The sequence below is a fragment of the Tinamus guttatus genome, unplaced genomic scaffold (genome assembly GCF_059628265.1).
Source record: "Tinamus guttatus ecotype Peru unplaced genomic scaffold, ASM5962826v1 Tinamus_guttatus_pri_ptg000146l, whole genome shotgun sequence".
Classification (NCBI taxonomy): Eukaryota; Metazoa; Chordata; class Aves; order Tinamiformes; family Tinamidae; genus Tinamus; species Tinamus guttatus.
This window is the reverse complement of record NW_028288680.1, coordinates 1,121,372-1,139,638: the sequence shown is the minus strand read 5'-3', so window position 1 is coordinate 1,139,638 and position 18,267 is coordinate 1,121,372. Positions and strand designations below refer to the sequence as shown.

The following is an 18,267-nucleotide window of genomic DNA, read 5'->3' as shown; positions in this document are numbered from 1 at the left end:
ATAGACCTCACATTTTGAAGAAATATGTTAGTTAAGAAAGTTTTTACTCTCTAGCCATCTATTTAAAACTCTAATGGAGATTTAATATACAGAACTTTGCAAGACACCAAAGAGCCCTGAAATAGCAATTCTTTCAGTTTGTAATGTCCAAGACTGGTTAAATGTATCTGTATAAGTGTGCTCTACTTCTGCATCAGATATTTGGTATGTGTCATTCCAACCCTACTCTTCTTTGGATATCCCGTGGCAAAGACTGAGGGAAAAACTGGGAAGAGACATCTCAACTCAGGAAGCATGGGTACCTGACGGCAATTGTTTGTCAGTTAAATTTTTAAACATCTTACTAGTATTTGAGGCATTAAAATCCAGCTGGTTGTCAAAATGCCACCTGTGCACTTTGTTTTACTGTTTTTTTTTCAAGGAAAACACTGAGTATTACTTGCTTGCAGAAGACAGACAATGAGATGAAATCTTTTCCTTTAGCAGCTCAGATTATTTGGAGTTTGTGTTCTCCTCCCGTATGGTCCGGCAGACATTCTCCAGAATAATACAGCTGTTCTGAGCTAAATCACTTGGAAGTTAACCACATAACTTTTACATTGGTTTGACTGGAGAAACCAACTGCACCAAGCTTGGAGCAAGTTTAGATAGGAGAATACATTCTTTGTCAATTCCTTCTGTTTAACAGGAGGAAAAATACATGAACAGGCTGAAGATCAGAAGCACGTTATGCGTATCTGCTTGCTAAATATAGCTTCCTCTATTCTACAGTGAATCTTGGGGAGCTGTCATAGCTACCTTCAGCCATAAGAAAACTGAAAACTGAGGTGAATTCAGCCAAATTATTACTTGTTCAAATCAGGCCAATTCTAGATAAGTATTGGTAAGCCAGGGTGAGAACTATGTGAGGATTTAACTCTTAAAAAAAAGGTATAGTTACATATATATTCACACATACAAATCTAAGTTGTGATAATTAAGAATATTATTTAAAATAAAAATGCATTATACCAGCAATATATGGAATAATAAAATAAGTTATTTATTTGTGGTTGCAATCTTAGCATATGTTCCTATTCAGTTCTTCTTTTATGCTATATAAATGCTGCCAAATATTTCTGTTTAGAAACAAGTACATGCAAGAACTATTTCTTCTCTTCCCTTTTGCCTGTTAGGCATATCATTCTCATTCTATTTTCATACAGAAGCTCAGTTTACTGAATCATGTCTGCTTCTTTTGTACTAGAAATCTCCCAAAGCAAGAATGAGAAATTAAGTAAAACTCTTCTCTTTGAAATGCATAAACATACTGCACATATAGGTTAGTGTAACGTTTAGCAAAAAGAGAGCACTGATGGAGAATGAGTGGTGGAAAGAGCCAGTTGCCACATTGACTCAGTTAAGTTAGTGACAAGCCAAGGATTTCAGACCCATGTTCCCGTAAGGAAAATGCTCATGCTGTACTAAAGCTGTCAGGAAATATTCCCAAGACTCTGTTCAATGAAACAGAAAAATAAATTAAAAAGTATGTCAATTCTTGCTCTTTTCAAACAGTCTTTTACTTCTCTTACAGTTGAGGAATTTCATTTGCTTTTCTTAGAGATAGCCAATAGCTGTCACAGAGATGTCAGAATCAGTAAATTTATTAAAAATTTGTTCTTATTAAGGGAAATCTTTCATTTAGCTTATGTTATATCACAGGACTATTGGCTAAGGTTTTAAACATATTGTTCACTGGAAAACAGAGTAGAAACATAGAAAAATAAATCACCTATAGCCTTAAGCACAGAGGCATTGCCAGTCTGCCTGCTGAAACACCTGACTTGTGCATGATTGACCATTTAGGCACAAGCCCGAGGCTGAAATTAGGTTCTTGTGTTTTTGCTTTGTGGACACATCCTGACTCATCTGTGTGAAGACATTCCTGCTCTTGGGTTTGCACTGTGGCCAGTGTACAGTTGGAGGCCTCCCAAATTAAATGGGGAGTTTGCCCTCTTTGTCTGGTGAGAGAATTTGAAGGATTCACCCTCTTTGTTTGGTGATGTGAGGAGCCACATGTCTGTAGGTGAGCCTTTGCATTTAGGTGGGTATTAATTAAGCCATCTCTTTCTCACAAAAAAGGAGGCCATCTTCCCTTTTACTGACAATTAGATGTGGATATAGGATATAAACGGGGCAGGTTCACATATCTCTTCAGCCTTTATATTTTCGAATGCTACCTCCGAGGTGGGCGCTCCGACTGCCCCATTCCCGAGGGCCGTGCGGGACGCGGTGGTTGGGAGCTCGCCCGGGAGGTCGGCTGTGCTGACCCGGCTCTGTCGGGAGGTCTGGACCTCAGCTGCAGGTCAGAGCCTGCGTTTGAACATGCAGGGACCTCGGAGTGTGCAAGGGCCTCGAGTGCAGGCTGCCCAGGCTCTGCATAGAGGCTCGGTATTTTGGGTTTGCATTGGTAAGCATTGCTTCAGCATAGTCAACATTTTGTGGCTGTAGCCCTTCCTTACCCAATTTCTGCTAGGCTCAACAGAAATTAAATGACTACATAAGCGTTAAGAAGACTTACTAGCAGCCCAGGCATATTTTTATGTGTCCAACATATCCTTTAAAATCTTAGCAGGAATTATTATTGTCCAGTATATGTGGTCATTTGGCACTAGATATCTCAAGTTGTGCCTGAAAGTTGAGGTAAGCACAACCAGGGAATGCTCTGAAAGCCTTACTTTACAGAGTAAGGCTTTGTAACATGCAAGATGAGTTTAGTTGATTCCTTCTTCCTGCTATAGCAACTAGACAACATTGCGTAATGGCAACTTGTATCTTCCAGTAAAGGTGGGATGTACAAATGCGGTATTGTTTCTCAAAGTGACCTGGTTTATTTTTCCTCATTTTAGAAACCATATTTTAGGAGTGGAATGATAAAGAGTAAAAAAGAAATGCTGTAAAAATAAGCAGGTGTCTGTGCAGCTTCACACACAGCTGTGAAACATCAGGGTACTGGGTCTGTGTGCTAGCTTTTCGCTTTTAATTAATAATGAAGCCTTTCTGTTGCTGAGGCTTATTAGTAAGGAAAAGGGAATGAGAAGGAATTAACTGTGAGTTTGTAAAGAGACCGTAGATAACCCAAATGCCACTTCACAGAGTTAATACTTTTAAAGGTTAAAATGAAATCTTCTGTTAGCTAAAGGGAATAGGAGGACAGAAAGAAACATTAGATTAGGTTTCAGGCCTTGTAGTCAAAACCAGGGTGGGACGATAGTTTCTTTAACTACTATGGTATGTAGGAGTCCTGCCAGAAGTTTACTTTGGTTTCTACAAATTGGCAGCAAATCATGAAGCTTGTAAATGGTACAGGCCTATACTAGAACTTCCTTTTGCTCAGAGGCTAAAGACAGCAGTCAGCTGTGGATGAAGTCATTCCTGCTATGCAAAGCATCTTGTTTTGGTTTGCTGCTGAGTTCTGCTGCTTAATTATTTTTCTGTTATTCCACTGTTACCTGAAAACATCTATGTTTGTTAAAACAGATAATGCGTTATCAGTCTTTAGATGGAACACAGATGGGCTTTCTAAGTTATACCCTGCCCACTGAATAGCCTCAGAAATTGAACAGGAGTATCTGTGGCATTAAATGCATTTTTATTTGGACTAGACAAAATATATTTTTATGTTTCATGAGCAATTTCTGTGGGTTGCTATTTCAGAGCTTAGGTTTCATTCTGGCACTTTCTAAAACAAGGGATATTTTAAAGAAAAACTCCTTGAAAGAATACCAGTTGAAATACCGTACTCACATTTTTCAGTGATGCATTCCTTGTACTAGGAACTGTTGCTTTAATAACCTTCTAAGCTATGTTTCAATAGAGCTTGTGAAACAAAAATGTTTGAAATCAAAGATTTTTTGCTGTTCAAAGATTGTAAGTACAGGCTACTCCTTGATTTCCTCACGTCCAGACTTTTCAATATCTAGACAGTTTTATATCTTTTGTCACAATGACAAAAAGTTAATGAGCTAATGAATTTCAATCCTGCTACATCTCACATAATGACATTGTTTTTCGGTGGCAGACCAATACATCCATTCCAATCTGTTACTGCTTTCCTTTATCTGTCATATTAATGCTGTTGCTCAATAAAATGCCAAGGGCTTAATTTTCTTCCAACAGTGCCAAGCTGCTCGTTTACACCAGCTGATTTTGCAGAAGACCTCTAGTATGTCCTAAGTTACTTAATCAGAGTGGATATTATGTATTTAACAGGCAGATCAGCTTCTGTTGCCTCCTGGATGGTCAATAACGTAGCAGCAGGAGGCTGCATGACTTTGCCATGCTGCTGTTCAGAGTGGGTCTCGGAAGAGCCAAGCACAGGGAGAGGCAGCGAGCCTGGAAGTCTCTCACTGACGGCTTGAAAGATCAGAAAACTTCCTCTTGTAGCAGCGTTATAGAAAGAACATATATATGTATGTGGGGGTATCTATCTATAGAGTCTCTGCATTTTGATTGCCAGTATGCAGCTGTTGCTATTGCTTTGAAACTAGTGTATCATGTACTGAAGACAAAACAGAAGGGAAAATAAGATGGATGGCAAGTGTTGCTGCGCCGTCTTGTGCTTTGTCTTTTGGATGGAGACCAATTACACTTCAGATGTTTATTCACAATAACAACAGAAAAAAAGACTGGGATTGTTTTAGATCTGTCCCTGTTCTTTGCCTATATCTGCTCAAGGCTCCTTTGTGGGGCTGAACTGTAAATCCTGAGGGTTTCGTCTGTGGTGCTCAGCTCTGGAGACAAGCTGGACTGAGGCGTCGGTCTGAGGTGTCGAAGTTCCTAGTGTCGGCTCCTTTCCTCTGCCCCAAGTCTTCCTCTAGACTTTCTCCAGACTCCACAGGCCTAAAACCCCGTGGATTCAGTGACGGCATCATCTGTCAGAACGTGTTTCTATCAAATGTCACTGAAGCATCTGTGAGAGATAAATCTCCACCATAATAAGAAAATAATTAGCAAAGAGAATTTACTTAATGGTATCTCTAGTGATGCGGTGTCCTGTAAAAGACACTTGCCCTGAGCACGGCATGCTTAATTCCTTGTGCCAGTGTCCCAGTGGCAGGTGTGTGGCATGTGTCAGCTTCTCTGCAAACTTGAAGGAATTTGCTGAGGATTGTTTTGAAATTGCAGATTTTGCAGTTGTTTTCTGTGAAGTGGTGAAGTGTTCGTTTATGAAAAGCAGGGTCTGAACTGGGCAGCCAGTTAAGATAGAGGCAATTGGTCTAGAAGCTGGAGTCAGAGACTGCAGTTCTGATTTATAGTGTTTTGGAGGTATTCTGGTTTTAAACTCTCTGCCCTATGACCGTATCCCATTGTGCTGCAATCTTACCAGATGTTAATAATGAAACTCGATTCAGGCCGTGTCAGTATTCAGCTAGATTGCCACATTTTACAAGGAGCGGTGTTAGTGATTCACCAGTAAGTATCCAAGTTAATTATCATCTAGTGACCCAAAAGAGTGTCTGGGGGCATGATGTAGCATGGAGATCATGAGATATTAGATCCGTGTTCTTGCCAGTTGCTGTAGTTAAAAGTCCCACTGTTGCAGTTGTAAAAATAAGGGAGATAAACCTTGTCTTAAAGCTCAATTTGCAGAATCATGCTGTGCTGAAATAAGTTTTCTTTACAGTTTCATGGGAGCTTATTTTTCTTAATTTCCTGTTTTTAACTGTCGCCTAGAGTCCCTGTGCACTGTTACCAAATGAACATGCCTGTTCTTCAGATGGCTGTACCTCAGGGGTAATCCTCGTATATCCTTTGTTTCCCTTATGGAAGAACTGAGAGGCTTGGTGAATGTCTGTAAAGCTTTTGGGGAGGAAAACTTTCTTCTTGTGAAAGGCAAATCTTGTAGAAACATAGTTCAAGAAGCCCCACCACCCGATCTTTTTGATTCTGTTTTACTTTTATTCTAAAACAGGTGTTTAACCTATAGGAATAGGTAAAAAAGGTTTGCTCTAAAGCAAGCAAAATCTTGATGTTTTGGAGTGCTGATGCTGTAGTCAGTGTGATCATTCAAAACCTCAAGAAAAACCTCAAGAAAAATTGTAAGGGCGACCCCAGAATTGCTGGTAACTGAGGACAATTAGCTGGGATAGCCAAGAAGCCTCTTTGTCAGGCTGATCCATTCATCCCCGAAAATCACTCTCATCAGTGGTCTTTAAGGTCAGTCCCTTGTTAGAGCTTTTCACTTTGACAAGACAATGAAAGATTCATTGGACCACAGGGCTGATTCCAAGGTCTTTTGATCCAGGTTCCAGCATCGGCAGTAGAAATCGTCCTAACCAAAGTTTTGTCAAACTGCCAAAAATGGTCTTTTTAGTAAACTCTTCTAATCTGCTCATTATGTTATCGCACACCATTACATAATCCCCTCCAAAGCGCGCAAGTGGTTTGAGTTATAATTTGTTGAGAGACAAAAGGAAAGACATTTCTTTGAGCAGTCACTAAAATGAAGTCAAACAAGAGAGGAATAAACAAAAACAAACTTCTGCCAGAATTCCCGTTGTTCGCAGAAGGCAAAAAAAACCTTTTTCGTTAGCTTGGTGTTGGTTGCTGAGCAGTGTATCTCACTGAATACTTGGTGTTTGAGGAGCAGCACTGCTCCCTTTTGAAATGCATAAAGCTCTCATGCTCACAAGTGTTTAACCACGACACGACAGGAAAGCTTTTCCCCTGTTTCTAATTACTGAAGTACCAGACAATGAGCTCACAAATAAAATGACATTCTGAAGTGTTATGCAACTAGTTTGAGTTCTTTTATGTAAATAATTGATAACAATGAGTCAGATCTTCCCTTTCTATTCAAAGTCAACAATAGAAGGGATATAAGCTTTAACAGTTACTGTATTTTTGATTTTCACTTTTCTGAATTCTTTTTCTTTTTTTAGGGAAAGTCAGAAACTAAAGTTCTTTTGCTCTCAGACGGTCTTTTTCCTGAGTTTGGAATTTTATACAAGCGTATGTCTGTATCTGAGCTTTTGAACTTTGAGCGACTGGTCTACAGCTACTTCAGCGTAGTTTTGATTCAGTGTAACAGTGGGTTAGTTCCAGGTTGGTTTATATTTAAGATCTGTCTCTGAGCAGAATTTGAGTGGGAAAATATAGATCTCTGTGCTGTCCGCTTTTGAGAGTTTGAAGATACTAGAAAAGTTGAAGAGAGTAGATGCACTCTTTATTTGGTGATGGATTTTTGCCTGCTGACTTAACTGAGGCCAGACCGGTCTTAAGACTTTGCATATATATGCGCAAAGCAGTTTTGATCTGCACTTCAATGATTGTGGCAGTAAAAGCAAGCCTCTAGTTACCAGTTCTGTAAAGTACTTGTGAATCCAGAGTCACAAAAACGGCTTACTGAAGTGTTGTGGGGTTTTTTTTTAATATCATTTTTTTAACACTTGAGGTCTGCCAAATTATGTTATAAGCATACATCTTAATGGAATTAATAGATTTCTTTTATAAGACATTTTCAGACATTGCTTTTGTTTGCAAATGAAACAGTATGTTTCCATGTAGATTTTCTGCTGAAGGCAGACTTAATCCTACATAAAATTAAGTTATATTCTTACTGTTTCTAGCTTTGTTTAATGTTTTACATTACCTGGGTTTTATTATTTTTCTAAGAGATACACAGACAAATCTATTAAGTTGGATGCTGTAAGCAAAGTCAGATTGTTCTCTGTTTTTTTGTTTGTTTGTTTTGTTTTGTTTCCCTGAAGGAGAGCAATCAAGGTAGAGAAATTCAGGTGCAGAGGTGAAGAAATGGGTGTAATTGCACTACTGGGGGTCTGCACTACAGAAAAAAAAATGCTTTGAAAATTGTTTATATTTCAGTAGCACATCATAACATCCTAAAGTAATCCTCTAGTCTTTAGCAAACTAGGTTCAGACTAAGGCCTAATTACTTCTCCAACATGTGAGATGATAAGGCTGTTGGCTGGAGGTCAGAGTGATAAAAGGATAAGACACATCTTCTTTCAGCCTCAGCCTACTTCCCTGCATGCATTACTCTTCTTTTTACTCCGTAAACATTGGACAAACAACTACTAAGTTTTTCTCCGACTTGGCGAGTGTGTAAGGATTAGCCTACTTAGGTTAATTCTTCTTTCCAATTAGGATCTAACTTTTCTTCTGCCGTATTGGTGGTATAAGACTCACACAAGAAAAAAAAACACAATTATTTATTAACACAGATAAGGGTAGGATTTGAATTTATTTCAGGAGGAATTATCTCAGTCATCTTTGAAATGGATACAGCTCTAAAAAGAAATGTGATCTCCATTTAACTGTGAACAACAGCATCAAATGGAATTTAGGATTAAGCACAATACGTATCTAATTGAAATTGCACTCGGAATTCAAAATGGGTAATTAATATTTCTCTGAGCCAGAGTTTTCTGGGGACCCGGAGCTGTAAAATATCCATTTCTTTTAAGTGTTGTCCCGCTGCAAAATCAGTCATCTGCTGTTAGAAATCACATGCAACATGGATAAAGATCCATCGATGACCTGGCTGCAGACCCCTATATTGCTCTTCTGTTTTGCTTCATGACCCTAGGAGTCCATGTATATGTCAGCATCTTGCTTGCACAAAAGGATAAATCGCTCTCTCTCTTTTATTTTTTTTTTTCAAAGAACATTTCCCTAGACCGTTTTTAGGAATCAGTGGGGTTTTTTTTTCCTGTCAAGGAAAAGTAAACATGAAAGCGCAAGACCTGCATTCTTGTATTCCCAGTGTATTTTTCAATTCTGATTTTGTGTGATTTTAGTAGACCTGATATTGTATCTTTTTGTGAGAGGAGTATTGAGTTTCATTTGTTTTTCATTGCACATAAATGATGGGACTCTAATGTAAAGATTGTTGGTCAAAAGGAGATTCTTCAAGAGTTTTCCAGCTACTACATTTGTGTGTCAGTCTGGATGAAAACTGTGAATCAGGATAAATAGTGGCTGACAATATGCTGTCATACAAAAGTTTGAGAAACAGATGAGCAAATCAAAATGTCTAAGTACAGAATATATTCGTAATGGGCAAGGCTCAAGGACATGAATTTAAAGTCATAAAAAACATAGGAGTTAGTAGTACTTTGTTAAAACAAAGTACGTGTAGACCTAGGAATATTGATGGAGCAGAGGGCCTGAAGAAGGGGGTTTCAGTGCTCATTTTTTTCCACAGTTAAATCAGCTGGTCTACTAAAAGATATTTCCTATACCTATGACTTGTCCTACTTAAAGAGGACAGTAACATTCAAGGCGAGACCTGGGGAGCTGCAGAACATTCTGCTTCAAAAGCAAAAATTAACCTGCCTAGAGCGCAGGTTTTCCTTTCCACCACAGGAAATCTCTCAAATCTTGCATCTTCCTGCTATAGACATATTTCCTTCTGAATTTACTTGTGTATATGTTACTATGACAGCATGCTTGTGATTTTTTTCTGTAAATAATTTCAGAAAAAAAAAACACTAACAGCAACGAACAGTGATTAGTATGAATAGAAAACAAAATCCTGTATTCTGATTTATAAAAAGATACAGTTTTGTGACATGCTGATGATGTTCGTGGTAGTCTTTTTATTGAGAGAATAATGAATTTTCATACCCCAACCCTGTAATTTATGCTGGCACCCACAAGTAATTTCAGTATCTTTAGAAGGATTCTTTACGGTCACAGACATCCAAAGCATTAGCCCTGCAGGCCTGACTTCTTGGGCAGGCCAACCACAAGATTTGTGACGAGATAAGTGACTTTGTCCGAACGCCGTCATGTTTTGGAGTGAGGGACCTTTGCTGCAGAGAAGTGGAGCCGTTGGACACAGCTGTTTCTGCGCTTGTTCGGCTGGTCTCCTTGTTCCCGGAGGACCCAGTGCTGACACCTGTAGCAGTGACAGTGACTGCAGGGAGCGTGGCCCGGGGGAGGCGGGGAACCAACGACGGGAAACGTCTGTGTTTCTTACCTTCCTTAGGTCATAGCGTTTCAAGTAGTGAATTCAGCAGCTGCAGATAGACTTCTCAGAGAAGTTTTCAGTATCTGCAGATGGCACTGTCCCTCCGATGTGTAGGGTACCTACCAGCAGATCAGGTGGAGGGCCTCTGAAAACCTTAGAAAGCAGATTGCCAGCCGTAAGATCACGTTATGAAGAACATTATCCAAATAAATGCCATCTTCAAAATCGTGTTAATTTCTGTCTATCTGCACCATCAGACAGGTCGCAACATAAGGTCTGCTCAATCGCAGGAATGTTCTCACTATCTCATTGACACTGGGGCAATAACAGCAGCTGTGGGCCAGCAGTAATGCACACCAAAACCTTCCTGCCTCTTAGGGCTTACGTGCAGTCTGGTAGGTTATGCAGCAGCACTGAGAAATCAAATCTGAAGCCTTTTTCCTGGCTCTGAAGGGGAATATGATGCTTTTTTTAAACACAGCAAAGAAAAGGATGTAGAAGTTACATATTTATTCTCAAAGTTGTTATTAAGCTGTGGCTGTGGTACTAGAGACTTTCGTTCTTGTTTCAGCTCTGCAAAAATATATTATTTTAACCTCTTTGTATCTCTTCTGATAGTGATGGGTTTACGGTTGGGCTTGATGATCTTGAAGGTCTTTTCCAACCATAAGATTCGGTGATTCTGTAAAACAGGAATTGTATTTTCTTATGTGCAAAAAGATGACTTTTTAAATGGTAAGACTGTACACTTTTTAATAAAAGTTGGCAGAACGCAAGCAGGTATGACGGCAAATTTGCAGTTTCCAGTTCATCAGTTCTTTTCCGAAGCTCAGAAAATAGCTGACACACTGTAGCCCCTGTATCCACCAACAACAAAAGCTCTGCTTTCTGCCTGCTATATAAATAGCATGGTGTAGCTGGCGTGCAGGGAGCTCCGTTAAGTACGAGCATGTTCACTGTGGGCGGTATGTTTGGAAGTTTCAGCAGCAAATTTCAAGCAGACTGTATTCAGTGTGTGCAAACCTGCCTTTTCTGGGCCTAATATCTCAGATAAATATGGGTGGATTTTCCTAGGAAAGGCAAGGGCACTGCCTGATCAAAAATACTCATTCTGTCAGGACTCCAGTTCTTACTACAAACCTTGAAAAAAATGTTGAGAAAAGTAATGTATCAGTAACTATACATAGACATATTCTGAGAAACACTGATAAAAGTCCATTAATAGAAGTTAAAGTGCAGTTCATGTTAATAGGAAGCATTTATAAGGCATATCAAAAGTTTTCTGATTTGTGTAAAGTAATATTCGTGGTGACACTAGCTTCCTTTGCAATCTGAGATCTTGTTTCCAGTTAGGGTGAATTTTAGATTCCAAAACGTTAACAAAACCCTAAACTGTGCTTATTATCCCTATAGTTGCATGAGAAGAATTGCTATAAGGGCTTGTTTGCAAAGAGGCTTTGGTGATTAGCATGGCTAAATTAAAAAAAAAAAAACAATTTTAAAATGGCATAAGAATCTAGATACAGGATGTTTCCTTATATGTTTAAATACATTTAATATTAATTCACTTTTAATTAATCATTTCCATTCTTAATTATTTGATTTTAATAAATTAGTATAATAAGTTTAATTAAATATATAAATTACTTTTTAAAATCTATCTTTATGGTTAAATCAGGGCAATTTGTAAGACAGGTATTGATGAAGTAGCACATCTGTCAACATCTAAAAACCGAGTATGTGTTGATCTGAGGTTTACTGCTGTTGAGATATGTGTTTCTCTCCACCTTATTTTTCTTTCGTTTCGTTGTAATGAAGACGTGGATGTTTCCAGGTGTTCAATTTCTTTGATTCCTTAGGTCTTTCTGTATTTTTATTGGAAATGCGACTTTCCATTGACAATGGAAATTACGAGTTTGCCTTTGTGTCACAAGTGACACATTTCCAAGGATCCAAAAATCTGTCACACAGAAATAAGAGAAAGAGAAGGGAACGAGTGCCACTGAGGCACCTGCTGAGGATATTTCCTAGTCAGCTGGGGCTTACAAATGTCCAGCCAGCATTTCTTTGGAGTGGGGAAGCATCAGTGTGAAGGCTTAAAGTCAAATACAGCATTATTAAACTTTAGATGACAGGACCTTGGCTGTGGCAAGGGCATATGAATAAGCAAGAGATACTGTTCAGGATTCATCCTGTGGCTCTTTTCACTGTCGGTTGATGTTTCCACAGCTATAGTAAAACTCCCCCATCAATGCTAATAATAAATGTTTCTACTTTCTGGAAATTTTCTGGAAACAAAGTGGGTTTCACCCGAAGATATCTGAAACACTAAATGACCCTATGAAAGTTACTTATGGCATGTCATCTGCTGGCAGTATTAATATCTACGAGGTGGATAGCAGCTGAATCAAGAAACAGATGGTATGGGGAATGCGGTTTATTCTGCTTTGTATTCTTAGTGATTGCCCTAGGAGTATGTAGAGATTCGTTGTTTTACACAGAAGTATGATTTCACTGTCACTAAAAGCCAAGGTTATCAGGATATTGCAGAATCTAAATTCTAGGGTTATGTTAATAATCTGTTCTCTTTATGGAGACTCTTTGTTGCAGCTTGGGAAGAGCCAAGTTAATTGTCACGTTGAATCAGTAAATCCTAGGTTGAAAAAGTAGCTAAATTGGCCATTTTTACAAGGTAATTGCAAGAGTTTTTGTTATGCAAGAATACATGTCCTATTTTGTCCATTCCTTTCCCTTATTAAGTTATTTCAATTCTGCATATACAAAATTTGAGTTTGGGCCTTTGTTTGTCCTCTTCTCTGTATGTCGCAAGTGAAGTGATGAAACTGTCTAGCCTCACAGATAAAATATGGGGAATAGGAAAGTATGGATTAATAAGTAGCTCCTCCCGAGCATATGTGCTATTCCTTTCTTTGGGCTGCACACAAAAAGGCATAGTCAAAGATCAACCAACCTGACAAGCATAAAACCACAGCCAAAGTAGCATGCAGCTCTTCCTCCCTCTTCTGAGACTTTTCATCCCCTCCACAGTCTCTCAACCATCCTGCATTCAGTGAAAGACAGATCTTTTTGCCTATACCAGCAAAGCCTTGAGATCTAAGTAGTCTCATGTTCTTCTCTTTCAAAAGCCTGGGAGAATACTCAGAAATAGTCCCTCCCATTAGACAGACCCAGGTAGAGATGTACTGATCCAAGAGATCTGATGTTGTTACTGAGCAGGCAGGTGTAATTCCAGGGACTGTTTCAACTTGTGATTTACGGTAATGAACATGAACTGGAACTGGGTTCCGTGCCTTGACAAAGTTACTGTGCAGTTAATATGAAAGGCTGTAAAGAAAAGCTCAACTGCCAGAGATTTGCTCTTTGGTGGCTTTTGAACTAATTTGTTCCTTTTTCACAAATGAGTCCCCCAGTCCCTGAAAATAGGCTAGGTTAAAATTATATCCTGGGCTAAAATGTCATCAGATGTCAGTAAATAATTCCCTTATAAAACTATATACTTGACTAGATATATTATTTACTAATCTTGTTTGCCTGGTTATAATTCCGTGTTTTATTTCAGTGGCTCCATCAGAATTTTTATTTGTTGTTTGTTATGCCTTAGGTAGAAAATACAGAAGAAAGACCTACTTGTTTCATACATTCAGATTTGTTTACCCATTCACATAAACAAAACTGTAAAATGGTAATTAATATTGTAGAATCATAGTCCTTTGCTGGACTCGTATCAGAACTTCATGCTTAAGAGAAACTGGCTTCCTACTGCTAACTGTGAACAAATGTAGAGAGGGTGGCAAAGGAGCATCACTGTTACCTACGCTGTTAATTTGAGACATGAGTGTCTGGGATGTGAAATGTTCCATGTGCTTGTTTTCATTTTGTCATCTTCGGTCTTGTCAAAGAGATGAGTTATTTCCAAGTTGTTCTTTAAGTAACTTCCCATAATCATGCAAAAGTCATTAGCCTTGGGGACCTTGACTCAAGCCAGCTTCCAGTCCTGTGCTGTAACCACATTACAACACTGTAGTTGATGCTCAGAAGCAGGATCCTGTCTGTGTAATATAATATCCAAATCTTTGGCAGTTTTCCCAGTGTCTCACATTGAAGATTTGTGTAACTTGTTTTTCATATTTAGTGTCATCTCCTACTCCACTCTTATTATCCAAATATCACCCCTTCAGAAAGTAGTTTTATTCTTATTATTTTTAGTTATAATAGACTGTGTTTTAAAGGTTAAAGATTTTTTTTAATTCCTTTTACTTATATTTTAAACTTTTCTAAGTTCCTTTGTATCTCTTCCTTCAAATATTTCTGGAACAGTATCCCTACCTAGTGCTAGTTAGGAAACTTATTTTTCAACCTTCAGATTAAACACCATTTATATGTGAACAGCTATAAAAAATGATTTCTTCTGCACCACATAAACTCCAGAACACAATAAAATGCAGATTTGATGATTGCTGTTAAAATATATTTTATGAGCAGTTATTATATTGCAGTGTCTCAAATATCACATATTCCCATTTACAAATATATTCCAATGTAAAAAAAAAAAAAAAGGACGTTTGAAAGGTTAACTAAGGAATGGGTATGCAAAAATAAATGTCAACTCACATAATTTTGGGGAGACAGTAACTCCACACTTACTTTCCAAATATTGGAAAATTGTTTTGTCATTTGTTATTCACTTAGCAGTGATTTACATTTGGATTTCAGAAAATTATAGCTTACCTACAATTAGAGTTAGAATCTTTTGTAGTAACTCTGTGGTTAATCTACTCTTGTAGTAACTGTGTGGTTAATATTTACAATTAATAGTGTTTGTTCCAAGTTTCAGTCTCTATTATTATGTGTAAAATTGCTTTTCAAGTGTATCTTATGGGTTAAGGCACCAATATCTTGATAAAGAAAAGGATCAGAATGTAACAGGATCAATATTTCAGATCTGGATAAAGATGCATCCATAACATTTCTTTAATTCTGGAATCTTCTCTATTCAATAAAATAAATTTGTTGGACAATTCATTAAGCAGAAGACAGAAAGGTATCTTACTAGTCAGTGTTTGGAGGAACCTGGCTTGGTTCCTCTTACATTTTCCATCCCTTTGATTCATTTATAATTAAAATTATGTGAAAAACAATTCCTAATATTTAGTCATTGCATTTACGCGTATGTTTATTTATTTATTTATTTACGCATATGTTTATTATGTAATCATGGTGAGAGAGGATGTTGGCTGTGCTACCAGGAATAGAGGAGCAGATGTTCAAGCACAGCCTATTAAGATATACTTAACCTTGTATAAACTTTGAGAGTATCTGTTTTAACTTTTTTACCATTATTTGTTGTCGACTTTTCCCATATGCATAGCATAGAATTTGAAAAGGATATGAATTTTTCTTCTTTTTTTGTAGACATATCCTTTGATAAAGACAGAATACCTCTTTCCTTACTTGTGTACAAACTTCTTCCTGTGCTGAATATCTCTTTCAGAAAACCCCAATAAGTAACTGGTATTTTCAGGAGTGTTTGTGATGGTCTTGCATTTAAATAGTGTGTAATTCTTTTCTCCCTTAGTTCCTTTCTGAAAAGATTCAGTGGTGACAGGCTGAAGTGGACTGGACTATAATGTTAGTGTCATGAAAAGCTGGAGGTTACCAGAGGTAAACCCTCTGGTCCCTTGAGTTTTTGTTTTGTTAAAGATTTGATAAGCTGCAGGAGAATAAAAGGCAACAAAGAAGCATGTCTGTGGATTCAAGGAATAGCTGTCGGAGGTGGAGACTCTGAAGAGCCAATTCCCATGGAAAGGGTTTTCCATATTACCTTCAGTTGTCCTTGCTAGCTCTGAACATGTCCTCACTCTAAACATTCAGAGGAGAGGTATGGAACAATTAACTTTTATCTTAAAGATGTTCTAGGTGCCTTATATCTTCCGTCTCTCCTGAAAGGCAAATTCGGAGAGCTTACTGACAGGATAGATGTCTTATATGTAAATCCTGTATCAATGGGGAGCAATAGCTAATCACAGAACAGGCACCTCTTCTCCTTCCATCCATTGCCCGAAATATTTACCCGAGTCTGTCTTAGAGAAAATCTGATACTAAAAAAAAAGTTAGTTTGTATAACAGAATAGTTCAGAGCTCTTAAATTTCTCTTTTGCTTATCTTACTCTTAGAGAGCTGTCAAAAGACTGTGCCTTCACCATCCAGCTGCTCATTTCCTGCTCATGCAGGCAGTAGCAGAAGCCAAATAGGCATTTTCGCAGAAGTGTACTTCTTCAAACGAAAGCATTTTATTTAAAGTTCTCCATATAATAGTGAAGGCATGATAAGGCAGAAAATTCAGCACTATGAAGATCTTCCTAAGAAGGTCTTCAGCACCTTAGTGGCTTAACAAATATTCTCCATACAAAAGGAGAAGAAAATCGATATGGATTGCCTGCATATTTTCTTTATTCTTTGTTCTGCCTGATAAGCAAAAATGAAATCAAACATGTTCCTAAAAAAGACGTACTTCATTGACCAGAATACAAGTAGTGAGCCCGGGCAGTTAAAGCTAAACAGAATTATAGGAAAAGCAGATTCTAGGATGGAAAGTTCTGCAAGTGTCTAAGCACAGTTTGTTGAGAAGATATTGACTGCAATATTTATTACCTTTTTTTTTTTAACCTGTCGCCCTCTTGAGCCTAAATCTATCTTTGAAGAGAGATTTTTCATGTCTTCCTTTACAAAATTAAAAAAAAAAAGGCTTTTCTTCTTTCCAGTCGTTTTCTTTCTTTAGATTCCAGGTAGAAGACCATTTGTAGATGGGGAGAATGTCTCATAACCAGGCTTTCTTTTATGTTTTCATTCTGTGATACTACATCACAGTGACATCAACACAAAGGACAAGTGCAAAACCTTTTAGCCGAGTGTCTCTTCAAAGTGCCATTTAATAGCCTGGGAACTTATTTCCCTGCAACATAAGCTGGCAAAGGAGCCAGTGAAATGAGGCATCGACCCTTAAAGTTTATCAAGATAGGCTTTTGTAGAAAGGCAGTCATGCTTTCTTCTGGGTCTGCATAAGCTTTTTTTTAAAGAAGTTGTGTGTGATGCAGGCGTCCCACAAAGGCAGCGAATTGTTGTGTTTTGGAATGCATATGGTCACAAAAAATGCTAACTTGAAAGCTGCTCAACTGCTCTTGCTAATGAAGTCCTAAAGCACGCTGCCTCCATAAACTGTTTGTAGTTTGAAATTTTCTGATTTCATGCTCAGGAAAAGTTTTCATAGCTCTTGAACAGACTTAATCAATTTCAGGCATCTGTTTCATCATATTTGTTTATCTAATTAGTTAAGAAATAGTGTATTGACTAATCAGAAGGCTTCTCAGATTTTCATTGCAGAACTCAGGGTCTGTTCACAATTGCAGACCTCCAGCGAAATCTGGGACATGGAAAATCAAAAGCAATGTGGAAAGAACATAATTTTTATATGCAGATGTTTTAGAAAGTCTTCCCTTTCATAGCATAATTGAATTATTACTTAAAGGACCCAAAAAAGATAACATATTAAAGAAATTGAATTGTATATATGATTAATTCACACAGTGGAAAGCTGATTATAAAAAAATAATAATTTTAGATATCTGACCTTGAAATGAATAAAACGGTTTTTAATTTTGTCATTTCCTTTATAAACATGGAATGTAATTAATGATAATCTTGGCAGAGAAGTAAGGGTCTAACATAAAAATGGGTTTACAAAATAAATTTATAGCATTCCTGGACTTAACATATGATAAAAGGAAGGATTTTCTAATATGTGAAAACTAATGAAATATTCAGCAATGTTAATTAAATTCACATGTTGTAAAATTGTCTGACGATCTAAGTCTCTCTGGAATATGTTTCTTTTCTATCAGGATTTTACATGAGATTTCGTACTGTGCTTTAAATCAATATATACATGTCATGAAACCTCCACGCCAACCCTCTAAAGCTCCGGCTACTTCTAGCTGGTCACTTCCACTCCAGCTGGAACTGAGGGCGCAGTTTTGTGTTGCCTTTAATCCCGTTTTCCCCTGGGTCGCTGCTGAGAGGGGAGGTCACACTCTCCCTGGTCCCTCCGCTGCCCTGGACGGACTCGTTACGTTCCCTCGAGCAAGTGGGAGCTCCTCAGGGAGCCACCAAAAACCTAAACCCTTTTGGTGGCGCCTCGTGGGCCTCGTGTTAACAGAGTAAGCTGCTGTCCACTGTGTGCCCTGAGAGATGCACCATGGAGATTCCCCAGCTGT

General features: G+C 38.1%; 1 protein-coding gene across 2 annotated transcripts in view; it reads left to right on the top strand.

Moving 5' to 3' along the window:
• The window catches only part of PCSK5 (proprotein convertase subtilisin/kexin type 5), a 232,802-nt gene that overhangs the window by 69,862 nt on the left and 144,673 nt on the right, over positions 1-18,267 (top strand). The window lies entirely within an intron of this gene.